Genomic DNA, 15,814 nt, shown 5'->3' with positions numbered 1-15,814 from the left:
AATTAAGCTGGTACCATGGGAGGCAGAATGAAAATGATGAAAAGAAATTTGGCACTTACTGATACTTTAGAGTCACAGAATCAATAAGCCTTGATGCCCACCTACCACTGGGCCTTCCTTACGGCAGCCACTAAGTCCCTTATGTAGTTGAACGAATCCGAATTAGATTTCGATTGATTGTATCCAACAATATCTTGAAAAATACATTGCAAAAAATAGAAATGTACTCCTCTCTTTGTTTATACAGAGTCCAGGACAGTGCTTCCTTTGCACTCTCTCCTTTACCCCTTTCTCTCTGTCCCTCTTCTCTTCTCACACTGTATGGCCTCAGCTCTGAGTTACTTAATTATGTTCACCTTGATAGAATTGGGAGAGTATTAGGAGGCCTTCAGGTCCTGCATTTACTCAGTTGTTTCATTCATTTGCCTTAATAAAGGAATCTTCCTCTTGCTAATACTTTCTCTTAAAATACAATTCTAAGGTTTATAATGGTAACAGCCTCTGCCTAGCAAAGACTGCTAAGGTTTCCTTCATCATAGTTACATATGAGCCAAGAGCATGAAAGAAAGGTGACAATTTCCTGAGGAGAATATGGAGATGAGGAGGAAAAATCTTCATTCTACCATAGTAGTGTTTGCAGTGTGATCAGAGATTCCCCAAAAGGCCTTTGAACTTGCAATGCTTCATAAGTACAGGCTAAGGATACTTACTTTATGTGTTGGGGAGCTACTGAAGAATTTTAAGTAGAGATATAACATGGTCATATCTGTGTTCTTCAAAGATCAGTATCGAGCAATGTCATTAACATATGGCAAGTGAAAGTTTCTTATATTTGCATTTTACTTTTTATGCCTGGGAGTTATCATAACTTATCTTCTCTCTCCCCATTTCTCTCTGTACATATTAAATATAATACATATGTATATGTATATACATATACACATATGTGTATCCATATACACATATTATACACACATATACATATATTATACTATATTATTCTCATATGATGTTTTAGGTTTATCACACTTTAATGATTGTAGTTTTATGTCCTCTTACTTAAAGCACCCTGTATACCCAAAGAAACAGATAACTGTAGATTCAAAGTAAATGATAAGGTGTAACTTATCTATTTATTTTAAAATAAAAACTCTTTGTCTTCAAAAAACATAACATCTGGAATGTAATACCTAAGATTATTGAATGTATCATGAGAGCATTTAAAGACGGGAATTGACTATTCTTTCCCAATGCAACTTATATTTTAAGGTACTATGACATTTATTTCATAAATATGATAAGATAATAATCAAGAAATTTAGCATAAGAGGGACAATTACATCAGAATCCAGCCCTGACTTACTTATGCAAACAGCATTCAGAACATAATATGACCCTTTTCCCTTCATTCATTTGAATACACCAAGCTCATAATTCCTAATGCACGCTGGGAACATGAAAAGAGCTAGATAGGCAGTTACACTTGGTCTCTGGAATTCATTCAGACCACAGGTCACTTTTAATGTCTATGTTCTCTACTCTTCGAACTTTCATTCCCTTTCCTAGGTCTCTTGACTGATTGAGTCTTGTTCTTCTGACTTTGATCTAATTAATTCTTCTTCTAGAGGGGTTGTTATTTATTTTCTCATTTTATGTGTTGTGAGTATAGCAAAAAGTACCTGATCCCTTGGTCTTACTATATTTCTTTTTATTGGTACATAATAAACTACTCTGAAAGTTAGTATCTGAAAATAATAAACAATTATCTCACACAGTTTCTGAGGTCATGAAACCAGCACAGTCTTAGCTGGGTGGTTATGTCTCAAGGTCTTTCATGAGACTGCAGCCAAGATGTTGGATGGGGCTACAGTCATAACAAGGCTTGACTGGGACTGGAGGATCCACTTCCAAGATGGAGTCACTCACATAGCTCTTGGCACAAGGCCTCAGGTTTTTTTTCCATATGGGCTTCTTTTTATTATGATATGTTAATCAGCTTCCTTCAGAGAGAGTGGTGAGAGGGAGAGAGAGAGAGAAAGAGGAAAGCCGGATTCTCTTTTAAACCAAATTTTAGAAGTAATATGTCATCAGTCTTGTCATATTCTTTTGGCCCTACAGACTAAGTTCAATACAATGTGGAAGGGAAATATATGAGGATGTGATCACCTGAAGATGGATATCATTAAGGGCCTCCTGGGAGTTTGGCCACCACACACCCTTGGTGTGTTCAGACTTCTACCACACGGGCCCACTGTCTCTTACTTAACTCCCATTACCTTTTGATGGGAGGGGAAATGAATATCTCTGAAAAATGTTTTTTCTGAAATAATTTCAAAATATACATAAAGAATATTGTTCATGTTTTATAAATGTCATAGTGGACTTGGGTAAAAAATTGCTAGCTTCATAAGAGGCAAAATATTGAAGTTTTAATTGTGCTATAGCAATGGATTAAAAGAGACATTATGAAAGTATCTAAATTATAATATAAACGATATATCTAAAGTACTTTTAAGAATGTAAGATAATCTGTTCCTAAATTCTGAAATAATGACTAAATTTCTTCTGTAGTTTGGTATTTTCCAAATTTACTACATTTTTTTGCACTAAAATCAAATAAATATAAATAAATTAATTAATAAATAAAATAGTAAATGATTAAGAGGCTTTGTTTGGATTATAAAAATACTATTATTAGTGCTATCTTATAAGAAAAGCTGCTAGTAGTAGTATCCCGAATTCATAACTATAAAATACATGGGAAAGGAAAGGAACAATAAATTATAATATCTTTAAAAATAACAAAGGCTTAATGTTAAAAAATAAAAGACTGATAGTTTCAGGCATCTGGAAGAGGAAAAGTATATGTTAGAACCCCAAAAGTGCACTAATAGAGAAGTAGCAGTTTGATATTTTCTAAGCTAGATAAGCAGACTAGGGCTTTGTGAAACCATTAATGAAGTCTTGATATGATACCTAAGATCACCATGTTACATCAAACCCCAAAGCAATAATGAGACAATCTTCAAAGAAAAGAAAGAAAGCTTAAGTGTAGACTGAGGATTCATATTCAGATGACGATGAAAGGCTTGACTGAACAGAACTTTTGCACAGAGTAAAGTCTACCTTTGATAAAGGACTACCTTTGTCCATTTGTTTACTTTAATTGCTCAAAAAAAAAAAAAAAGAAAAAGAAAAAGAAAAGAAATCCAGCCTTGCTAGAGAAAAGTTTGATGGTTTTTTGGGCACCATCAGGACTAGTAAAATGTAATGATAACTATGAGTGTTTTATATCTGATCATTAGGCTTATGGTGATTATTTAATAATGCTTTAAGAGCAGGGTCATAAGGCTTGACTCATTCTGCAGAACAATAACTGGTTATTAGAAAAGTATTACACCTATCTTTGTGTTAAAAAAAAAAGTCCCTCTTTTAATTGCAATTTGAAACCCAGATATCCCCATATAGGATATGACTCTCTGTAAGAGGACGTTTATTTTATAAACATTTGAAATATTAAAGATTATAAAATATACAATACATGAAATCAACTATATAAATAGTAAAACAAGACACAGTGAAATTATAAATATTTATATAATGTTGATAATATATAAACCAAACCTAAAACTATAAGGAATGTATTTCGAAGAGTCCACAGCTGCCTTTTCTGTAAGGGCTGCAATGTGACTTCCAGTTAATAGGAAGCAAAGAAATATGTTTAGGTTGAAGTAACTATAATGAAGATCCACTTCTGCTAGTCTCTGTATTCTCCTCCTTGTTTAGTTAAAGATTTGTAATTTGATCTCTTTTTCCTATATGTTACCATAAACTTACTTAGCTTTATTTCTACTAACTGACCTTGGTATTTTCCTTTTCTAATGCATTAGATTCTCTTTCTGATCAATGTCTGCAAATTAATACCGCTTAGTTCAGTTGTTACTGATGTTAACCACCAGGACTGAATATTTTAGGCTTATTAAGGTGATTTTTGAAAGGCTATCTCTGGTGGCTTTTCTACACATCAATTATAACCCTGGGGTTCTCGCCACCCTAAGTCAGCTTGAACATATTCACCTGAAAGAGATAGCAACAAATAGCCAGACCCATTATCTCAAAAGGTGGTTGGGAGGATGGGAAAGCTATCTTTACAGTGCTCTACTCCGTACCCTTTGCTTTGTTAACAGCTTCCATAATTAAAAGAGAGAGTGAATGCAGTTTTCTGAGTGCCAACAGTATAGCATACACCTTGATCTCTGCTTAACTTTCATAGACTCACTTGATTCTTAAAACTCTATAGCCACTATAGAAAACAGTATGGAGTTTCCTCAAAAAACTAAGAATTGATTTGCCATATGACCCATCAATCTCTCCACTGGGTATTTACCCTATAAACTTGAGTATCTATATCCAAAAAGATACTGATTTGCACACCAATGTCCATAGCAGCATTATTCATGGTGGCCAGGACATGGAAGCAACCGAAGTGTCCCATAACAGATGATTGGATAAAGAAGCTGTGGTACATATATAATGGAATATTATTCAGCCATAAGAAGAGATAAAATACTGCCATTTGTGACAACATGGATGGACCTTGAGATAATCATGCTAAGCGAAATAAGCCAGACAGAAAAAGTTGAAAACCATGTATCACTTATATGTGGGATCTAAACCTAAAAGCAATAAACAGGACAAACAAACAGAGATTCATGGACACGGACAATAAACTAGTTGTTACAGAGGGTAAGGGGAAAGGGAGAAGAGGGAGGTAGATTGGATAAAAAGGGTTAAATATGTGGTGACAGAAAGAAATCTAACTATGGTCAGTGAACACAAAATGCAATATATATATATATATATATATATATATATATATATATATACGCCTTACTGTTAAATCGTACACATGAAACTTACTGGATTTTGTTAACTAACATCACCATAATAAAAATTAATTTAAAAAAAAACTCTGTAAGCTATTAGTATGATCATGTATTTTTTTAACCGAAGAAATTAATGCTCATAAGTTAATAATAAACTAAAAATGCTGTAATCCAAACCCAGGCTTGCCAGCTTCCAAAGCCCATTCTTACTCTATAATGCCATGCAACTTTTTCAAGCCAAATGGTTTTTGCCTTTCCCCTGATGACTTATTTTTTATTCGCCTCTTTAATTTGCCTTATCGTGCATGCCCACACACATGCACACACTTCTTAAGTTAGCTAAGTATTATTTTTTTCAGCACCTGTTATTTGGTTCTTTGCCAACTAACCACAAACAAACTTTGAATTTTTCATATTGCATCTAGTTTGCTAAATGGTAAGAGACATTTAGTAATAAAATAATGTCCCAAAGGATATTTTCAAATTTATTTGCTGTTTGTCTTTTAAAATTTCCATCAGTAAAAGCACCAAACAACCATAGGCTCTGGATATAATAGCTTTAGTTGCAAATAAAGAACTGTCTTTATGGCTAGAAGGTTGAAAAAGAACTATTACATTAGTCTCTCAGCTATTTTGCTGCAGAACATTGTAGTACATTCAAACAAATGAAGGTAGCAGTTGATAAACCAGTCTTTTAACTTTATGTAAGATTTTCCATACCTGGAATTCAAATCATTTTGGAGGCAAGTATTAACTTACTTTTTCTTTTTGCCTAATTTTTCATGTGGACGAATTTAGACACAGAGGAAAATATGAACTTGACAGAGGGTCAGGAGCAAGACATTGATGGAAAATGAGCACAAATTGTGGGATGCTGAATTCAGTGCTTCTAGCTTGTATTTCTCATAATGGAAGCACAGCCAACCAGTTACATTTGTATTTTATGGTTCACTGAACACCCGCAATAACAAATTTTAAATACTCATCAAATGTCATAAAATGTCATTTAATATTGTTCTTGGTCTGTAAAGAGAAAATGAAAACTGATAAAGTTCATGTATATTTTGTGCTGGTTCAATACTCTAAATAACATACCATAAGACTTTCAACAAATATACAGTTGATTGTAGTAATATGATAATATTAAATAAGAGCATGCTACATTTTTTAAGACAAAGCAGTCATGCTAAAAGAGGTTCTTTTAATGATGCTCTAAACAATGTCTTTGACTGCATTACAGCATAGGTTCAGTTGATAATAAAAATTGCCTTTAAAAGGAGTACTCTATGTTTTTATAGGACTCCAATTCTTCTGTGCAATTATGGAATTTGAAATGTAATTCTCTCCAGGACCATAAAGGATTTAGAACAGAGAAATGTTGTTAAGAATAAGGTAAGATTAAAAGGAATTGCTTCAAAGACCCTTTTTTATTTTGCCATTTTTTGGTGTCATGTTATATTCCAAGTCATCATGTTGTTATGGGGGAAAAAAAATTAAAATCCACTCTAGACAATTGAGTATTTCTAAAATGTTAACTCAGTAATATTTTTTCTCTTAATAATCACATATTAATTTCTATGGTTATTTATCTATGAACTACACACAGAATTTTCAGAGTAATGGATGATTAGCCAATATACAACTGTTAAGGTACCTTGAGTCATGTAAATAATGCACAAACTCATCCAAAGAACTGAGATGTGTTCATTTAATCTTGACTTCTATCTCTATTTCATATTTAATTAATCACAAAGTCTCATTAATAATCTCTCAAATCCTCCCATTCTACTACATCACAGAACCACTATTAAGAATTATTAAAGTTTCTAACAACTTTGTTTACTTTAATGTATTCTGAGCAGTATTTTGGAAATAAAATTGTGATTATTCCACCCCTCTACTTTAATTTACTTCAGAATATTTATATTTAACTCATGATAAAGTCCAAGTCTATAAGACTAAATTATGCAGGGTCTTCCATGAGCTGATTCTTCTTATCTTTTTAACTTTTATTCCCTCCTTCCCCAAATATTTCATCCAAATTAAACATCATGTAGTTTCCTGAGCCAGAAAGATGATTCTAGTTCCCTCATCCTAAGTCTTTTTTATATGTTTCCTCTTCCTAGGACACATTTTCCCTCACCTTTTGTCTACCTACTCTACTAGTCTGTTGAGAATTAGTTCAGTAATCATATCCTCCATTATACCTTTCTTACCCTCTCCTCTTTTATGGATTAGATCCCTCTTCTACGTAAACTCTTAGTTTAGGTACCTATGTCTGTTACTGTATTTATATAGTTCTGCTATCTTCCATGAGAAATCTGTTAGATCTTTGAAGACAAGGATCATGTTGTACTTATCTTTTAGATTTTTGACCTACATAGAACTTGCCACATGGTTTTTGATTCAACAAAAATGTTTGTAGAATAAGTAAATTCAAAATGGAGAAAGTATATATTAATTCCATCTTAATTTACAAATTTGTCATGTGTTTATCTTTCACTGTAGACTATACCCAATAGGATAGTTGGTATCTGATTTAATAGTGCTGACTTCTAACATTTTTAAACTAAACATTATGCTTTAATTATTAATTATATGTTTATATAATAATACTATGATTCATCAGATGTAAAATTAACTATAAGACAGAATAAATGGTAAGATATATCTCCTCTACAGATATATTAAAATGTGTGTGTGTGTGGGGGGGGAATCAATGTCTTATCGATGAAATAAAATTCATTGAGGTTTTTTGGTGCTTGACTATGTGCTGTGTTTTATATTAATAAATCTCTTAATCCTCATAGCATTCTTATGAGAAAGGTACTTTTATTATTTTCATTTTAAAAATTAATAAACTGAGTTCAAAGAAAGGTAATTTTCCCAAGGTTACTTAGATTGTTAAGTGGCAATGTCAAGATTTCAGTCTCTATCTTACTCCAAAGTTCATGTTCTACTGTCTGAAATGTTTCTGATATTCCTTTATTTGGGCTAAGCTCTGAAAGAAAAACAAAGAAAAAAATATTTTAGAATACATTTGGCTTCATCTTACACAAGTACACACACAGAAAAACACAAACACCCTCTGAATTTCTAAATTATGTAGTAGGTATATTTTTAAAAATGTTATCCATTAAGCATTACAATTATTTCTGCATGTAGATTATTAAATGCCTCTTGAATAAAATGGAGACACCTAAAGAATTGAAAAAAACAGGACTGAGTTGAGGAATGAATATAACTCTGGAATGTTAATGACATTTTAGAAAGAGGCATGTTAGCTTCATTGAAGGGAAAGCAGATGCCTCCCACCTAAATGTCATCCAATTACAGATATGTTCTATAAATATTTTACATTTTAAGATGTCAATGGAAAGTAAGCCTATCCAAATACTAAAGCATAAACAATGCAAATCATTTCTAAATTTTAACATGCTCCAAAGAATTGAATCAACACCATGGATTTTGAAACTAATTTAACACTTTCCGCTTGTTACAAAGGGATTCCAACATGATCCATAATCTCTAACAGTAGAAAAGACCGTGTTTAGATAAATTTTGTCCTTTTTAATTGCTTACTATTTTCCATTCCCCTATAAACTCATATATACATGCATGTACATATACATACACACATTTTCCAATTCAATTATTGTAATCCATGTCTTAGTATCAGTGTGTAGATAACTAAACTAAATTTTGCCTAATTTGCTTCTCTTTTATCTTTTCCCAGATGCTCAATGTCACTATGCTATACTTGGTCCACCAGGACTTCTGTCTTTCCATCACCACCACACAACTGATTTATCAGAGTCCATTCTCTCACAGTACTGTTAGAGATAATTAGATTATATAAATCGAATGTAAGATGATAATATTTTAATGAAATATTCCTTTTAGTTACTGTTTTTTTTTTTTTTTTAACCAAGGGTAAAGCTGGCCGCAGTCAAAATAATAATAAAAAAATAATAAACTTCATCTTAGAAACTTTCAAAGTCCTAGACATAACACTTTATTCCTTATTGGTGAAACTTCCTTTTCCTTCCCATTGGACACCTAGTAGCTTCCTTCGTCTCCTTAGAATTTTTTCAAAATTGTATTTCATATGCATACATATTTTAGCAAACCAACCAAGATAAGAGAGCAGTTGAGTTTATCTCTTCAGATCTTTCAGCAAAGATACTCTGAATTTAATTTACCAGAATATTTTCTAGATAACCCAACACCACCATCTAGGGTTCTGAGGTGACTAAGAATACATAAGAATATATGTCCTGCTATAATTCTATTTCTTTACATTTATTGATAATGGAAACTATTAATACAGAGTGCTTTATTAAATTCAGCCCAGACATAACCACCTCCAGAAAGCCTTACCTAGTTATTTTTCTCTGACCTATTGAATATAGTGCCCATTTCTGTCAGAGGTCTTGTCTTCCTATATGCACTTGTCAGTTCACCAGGCCTATGAAATGCTCTCATGAAAAGACTAGAGCTTGTTTACTCTGTATGCTCAGAACACAAAAGCAACTCATCATAATTCTAACTTTTTCTCCCAGTTTCTGTACTTATCCAGTCATTTAGCCTAGTTATTCTTAAGTAGAAGGGAAAGCACTGTTTCCTAGGACCAAGAATCAAAAACCTCTGGGAGGTTTTCTCAACCAAGTACAGGCTTGTTGTTTTTGTTATATTTTCTGCAAGAGAGTAAAGCCTTCTTCATCTCTTTTCAATGAATGACTGCTGCACAGGGCAGCAAAACTAAATATGTTATAATCCTTGAGTGTATTTAGGTAGAAAAAAATAAAAGATAATCATTGCACTGACTCTGCAAAATTGCATATAGGTCTTTACATGCATGTGCCTCTGTGACTTTCCACAATCTGGACCCCACCCTTTTCTTCATTCAACTATTTCCTGTTAGTTTTCACATCCTAGATCAAAAATCATGATTTCTATGAATACTTCTAAGTTCTTCTTTTGCTTATTTATATAAACTTGTTAGGATTCTTCTAGCGGTCCATGTTTACAGCCAATACAGCCAAACATTATCTATGTTTGCTATATTTGTCCAGTCAATTCTTTGTTCTACCTACTAATTTGTAAGTTTCTTGAGTTCAAAAATAGTCTGTTTATTATTTCTATTGCAAAGGCCTATCATAGCAACAAGAATATAATGTGTATATAATAAATGATTCCTGATTGATGAATAACAAAATTAGTAAATTAATATTCAATCTTGAACTGAGTACTGTAGAAATAAAATAAAATTTCCTATGTTTCTCCTTTTGAATTTCTTTGAGGTGATATAACTCATAGGAACAGAGAACGGCATAAGATAATGTATGATAAAACGTTAAATTGATAAGTTTTGGATTTTCAAGTGGAGAAAACATCTATTTTAGGCAGAATTGGAAGAAAATATTTCATTATAGAAAAATTGTTTCGATTGAACTTTGAAGTTGTGACAGACTGGAATAAATAGACAAGAGAAGAAAGGACATACTGTAAAGATGGGAGACTGCATGTTCCCAGGTTGTACGAATGGTTAAGTATGTGTGCTACAGAGGCCATGAAAAGGCACAGGGCAGCAGCCAGAAAAATGGGGATGCTTGACCTCTCATTATTACTTCCTGGCATATGCCTTATCTAAAATGCCCAATTCTCAGGGATTCCTGATTGGCCCAGGGAGGTGGTTATTTCAGTATTAACTTAAGATTTTCAGTAGGCACTAGGTTGAATTTTTTAAGATAAGTCTTAGAGAAATGAGGAAAACATGCAGACTATTATCAAAGATAGAATTTGCAAAATTGAGGTTTATATTTAAAGATTACAACCGATTAAGAATTCTGTCTTTGTTTAAAAAACAAAAACAAGAGAGGCATATCCAAATAAAACACCCAAATTAAGTGGCTAATTTTATTTTACTTTATTTTATTTTTTATTATTAGTATTTTCTTTTTAGGCAAGGCAACCCTTGGTTGACCTCACAGATTGCAAGGACCTTATTTTTTTATTTTTTATGCCCACAGCACCTGACCTTTCTAGGTGGTCCCCCATCCAAGTACTAACCAGGACTGACCCTGCTTAGCTTCTGAGATCAGATGAGATCAGGCTTGTTCAGGGTAGCATCACTGTAGACCAATTTTATTTTTAAGTAATTGAATTACCAAATAAATTCAACATATTTCAAAGATATACCTGTTGATATTTAACTTCTAAGACAATTTATAGTCCCTCTGACCATACCAGAAAAGGACCACTAAAGCAGTATGGTTCACTGGTAGTTCTTCTTAAACTTTCCCTCAAGTACAGCCAAAAATAATAACGTTCAGGAGGAGAACCATAAAAGGCTTGTGGGGAAGCCAGAAAGAATGACCAAGAATTCATGCAGTGGAAGCACTCAAGCCAGCCAATGACTACTTCTTACCGTCCCTGTCCACTAGTATACAATATTTTCTTTAACCAGGGACAGATGTGTGGAGATTCATTCCTCTGTCCCTTTTTCTGCATGGGAATTTCAATTGATATTTTCCTATTTCTTCACCATCATTGTGTAATAGGTGCCTGAGGACTGGTTAAATAGATAGATTTTACTAATACATTGCAAGATAATGAGTGTAAAATCTGTACATTACTAACATAATGCACATCATAGAGAGAGACCTTAAACTTAGGACTGGTTGTAGTAGTTGAACGTGATTTTGAATTTTCTACTACTTGAAAGAGATTGCATGTGTGATACTTGAATTATATTAGATAGAAACTCTTAGGATTGTTTTTGAGGGGGCATTTGTACATCAGGCAAGCAAGTACTTGACTGAAGTAGCTACATTTTTTCCCCTGCTTGTGCCATCTATTAATATGTGAGCATGTGAGTCAAGAGGAGCTATTTAAAGGCCCTCATAATATCAACAATAGGAATGAGTCTAATGTAAGACACATGACACAAGCTGAGCCAATCAGAGATATTACCCTAGTTTTTCTTATGGGGTTAACAGGGAAAATGCTATAGCTTATAGCCATGGAAACTAATAATTGAAAGCAATTTAGAATGAAACAGAGATAAGAAATAAAGAGAGAGGAAGAGTAAGTCCTAGCATTATGATATCCTAATTTTAATTTCATTGTATCGATGAATCTATTTTTGTTTTTGCATTCTTTAATTTGTGAGGTACCATAGAGTTTACTAACAAATTACTATTTCTTATTTTGATTGGTTGGTGTTTAGCTGTTGCTACTTAAAGAAGTCCAAACAATAGAGAATTTTGCATATGTGTCTCAATTCTCACAACTTTTTAAATAAGATGTTACTATTTTTATCTGTAAAACAGTTAAGGAAATTAATACTCAGCCATGTTAGGTAATTTTCCAAAGTCACTTGGCTCAGAAGTTTTAGAAATGAGATGAGAAGTGAGTTCTGAGACTGGGCTCAGAGTGCATGTCTTTTTTTCCTGCACTTTATTGTCTTCTGAAGATGACTAGGAGTTGATGAGGTAGAGAAGGAGGGAAGGATGCTTTTGCTCTGGGTGGTAGAGACATATGTTCATGTTTTATTCTAGGAACTGTAAATACCATTCAAGGAAGAAGATAGAATGCTCTGGTAGGGGTGGCTGTGAAAGTCAATGATGGGGATAATATTAAAGAACACAGAAATGGAGAAATAAGCTGCATTTATTCTATAGAAAAATAAATAAGTTTGGCAGCACCAGGGATAATGCATTGGAAGAAGGCAGCAGTATAAGCAAAAAGACCAGGGATTTCTATGGTCATGTGGACAAAGGATGATGGAGTCTAAACTAAGGTGAAGATTAATGGCAAGGACAGAGCCATAGTCTGTAAACTATTCAGTCAGAATCACTGGGTATAAGAAAAAGAAGAAGAAAGAACAGTCAGAAAATAATTCTTGATATCTCTGATCAAGTATGTAGATAAATGATAACATTCACTGAACATGAGAATATAGATATAATGACTAGAGTTTTGTGAAGAAAAGACAGTTTAAATTTGTATATTTGATTATAGGCTATCAAATGGGAAACCCTAGCAAGCAGATAGCTAGTCTGGAGTTTAAGAGAATTGTTTCACCATTCTGACAGAAAACTGGGAGCCATTAGTTACAGCCTGGAAAGAGAAGTTCCTTTTGGGGTAAAAGTGGGCCTTAGGTCTATGCTTCCCTATAGCTAAAACATTTTTATTCATTGACCAAAAAAAAAAAAAAAAAAAAAAAGGACAGTAGAAGTCTAGGGTAGCAGGGACCAGGTGTTGATTCTTGAGTCAGCAGCCAAATAAGCAAAGCAATCCCAGCCCAGGGAATGGCTTAACACTCAAGTTTTGCTTTTATCTTATGAGTTATGGGAGTAGGGAAATGAACAGAGAAGTAGGCAGAGTGAGGAGGTAGAAGGGTGAAGTGAAGAAAGAACCTAGTAAATAATATATTTTAGAACTAAATAGAGGATGAGGGATCCAATAAAAAATTTGAGGAAGGGTAACCAGAGATTTAGAAGAAGGAAAACTAGGGTATATGAAAAGAGGAAATAATGATTTGTATCAGAACTGCAGAGAATTCACATACAAACAAAAATAAAACAGGTCCTTTTGATTCAATCGGTATGAAATTCTTGTTGACCTTGGAAGAAACATATTTAGTGAGGCGATATTCACTAGTTAAGAATTCAATCACAATCAGCCACAGAAACTCCATGTGTTTCTGTGGGCTTCTTTAGGTAGAGTTTGTTCACTTTTATAAATACAATGTTAAGAATGCTGAAAACATAACAGAAATTAGGAAAATTATACCTAAGCACATGAATCAAATATGCCAGCACAGGTATCTTATAACAGAAGAGAGTGTAGGTTCTTCTTGCATTTACTTTGTAAAAATGATTATTTTTTCCATCCACCAACATTTTGCCTTTGAAGAATAGGTAACTGAGTATTGGAAGCAAACCAGACTTCTCTGGCAAAATGTGGTGAATGAGAGAGCAGAAGCACAGGGCCAGCTGTTGGCATCTGAGCAAGACCAAAGGCTTGCTGGATGTTTGATGTCCCCTAATACAGTCAAGTTTCTTACCCAATCGAAAACCTTTAACAAAGTACTGAAGAAGACAGGCACCCTGGTGTTTCAGCATTGTGAAACCAGCCCAGAGGGAAAGAAAGAAGATACTTTTATGTACTAACCTCATTCTGTTTTCTCCTTTTGTCTTGCCTTTGCCTCTGCCTGTTTTATTTCTCTCTGTACTACAGGATCCACTTCTTTCTAACCTTTGAACACCATATGAACATGTCACATTGAGAGCTGCAGTGAACTGGAGGTAGAGTGAAATCAACTCTTTTAACTTCCATTTCTCATAAAGTGGTAAGAAGGGAAAAAAGAAGTTCCTCAGAGCTATCTCTCTATGTAACTGTCGGGAAGGCTCACTTGGTTTCCAGCTCGCACAGGGCCTGACTCTGGGTTACCTGAAAAATAAAACCCATTAAAGCCAACCTAAGCTGAAAATAGCCTAGCAAAAATCTTCCCTACCCAGAATGCTATAAATAGCTTACATGGTGTGGAGACAAAAATAAGAATTCTTCCTGCTCGGAGTAGCCAGGGCCATCTAGAGTAGCTAGAAGACATCTAGAGTAGCTAGAACGCTGAGGCCTATTATCACAGGCCACAAGTAGCTTTAGCCCTTCACTTTATGGTACTATGCAAATATGAGCATTTGTATTTGTGTCATGATGTAGAAATAGTAGCACCGGTCACCTCTTATTTAGGCAGTGAGTTTGAATATATTATAAAGAGACTTTGAAAAGTAATATTGTCTGTGAGATCCAGGAGAGCAAATGTTGAAAGATGGGATGTCACCATTAGAATGGGCCCATCCGTGTTCTGGGATTTCTGCAGGTCAGGGTAGCAGGCTCAGGGAATCTAAGATAGAAGAGCTGCATTGCCATCAAGGAACAGAAGCCAGTTAGTTAACCAGAACTTAAGCCAGAGCTTCTCTCCTGCTCACTGGACCCCATTACAGTCTTAATTGTAATACAAGAAAAAGAAAAATAATTTTCAAAAGGGACACACTAGGTATTGAAGAATTCATCTCTGGAGCATGGTGGACCTGGATGAAGATTCTAATTCCATCACTTACTTGTTTGATAACTCCATAAAACCAAGAATCACTTCTGTTTTTGCCCACCCCTATGTTCTCAGTGTTTAGCACAATACCTGGCACATAAGAGGAAAAATCAACTTGTTGAATTAATAAAAGAAAAGAAATACAAAGAAGTAAATAACATAGGAAAAATTATCTTACATTGAGTCAGTTGCTTAACATCTCATAATCTCATTTTTTTTCATCTACGAAATGGGAAAAAATATTGTATGTCAGCAAAGAGTGTCAGTGGATTCAAGGTGAAAGGATATCTGTAATTATGCTTATCAGCATGTTTAGTCCATAAGGCAAACTCAATAAATATTAGCCATTTCAATGATTAACAAAGCTTTATAAGTACAGGATCCTTTAGCTTAAAATGGAAAAGAAAATTTGATTAAAGGGCTAGGATATTAGTCATACATAATTTGGAGAGTAAAGATGATCTTACTACAAGGTAGAACACAGGAAAGACATAGTATCTACATGCCCTTTGTACTTCATGAATATATATACATCTCCATCTCCTAAGAAGATGGTACCATAAGGAAGACTAAAATGACCCAACTCAAACATATACATAGGCTTTTTACCTTAAAAAGTTGGAGGGGAGGGGAAGATACCTAGCTTTAAAGAACTATTTGAAAGCCTAATAATCATTATTCTAATAATAAGAACCTGATAATTGCAATTTAGAATCGATTACTGGATAAACATCTGGAACTGTGGGCATGTGTAAAGTATGCAAAAATAATATTTTATGATTAAATCATTGATAGTGATTATTGCACACAG

General features: G+C 33.8%; 1 protein-coding gene and 1 pseudogene across 1 annotated transcript in view; both read right to left on the bottom strand.

The window, feature by feature from the left end:
* Positions 1–15,814, bottom strand: part of DPP10 (dipeptidyl peptidase like 10) — a 1,197,668-nt gene that overhangs the window by 952,000 nt on the left and 229,854 nt on the right. The window lies entirely within an intron of this gene.
* Positions 10,910–11,028, bottom strand: LOC118614624 (annotated as a pseudogene).

The sequence above is a fragment of the Rousettus aegyptiacus genome, unplaced genomic scaffold (assembly GCF_014176215.1).
Source record: "Rousettus aegyptiacus isolate mRouAeg1 unplaced genomic scaffold, mRouAeg1.p scaffold_m13_p_2, whole genome shotgun sequence".
Taxonomy (NCBI): domain Eukaryota; kingdom Metazoa; phylum Chordata; class Mammalia; order Chiroptera; family Pteropodidae; genus Rousettus; species Rousettus aegyptiacus.
The sequence above is the reverse complement of the archived record's forward strand: the minus strand, read 5'-3'. Positions and strand labels throughout refer to the sequence as shown.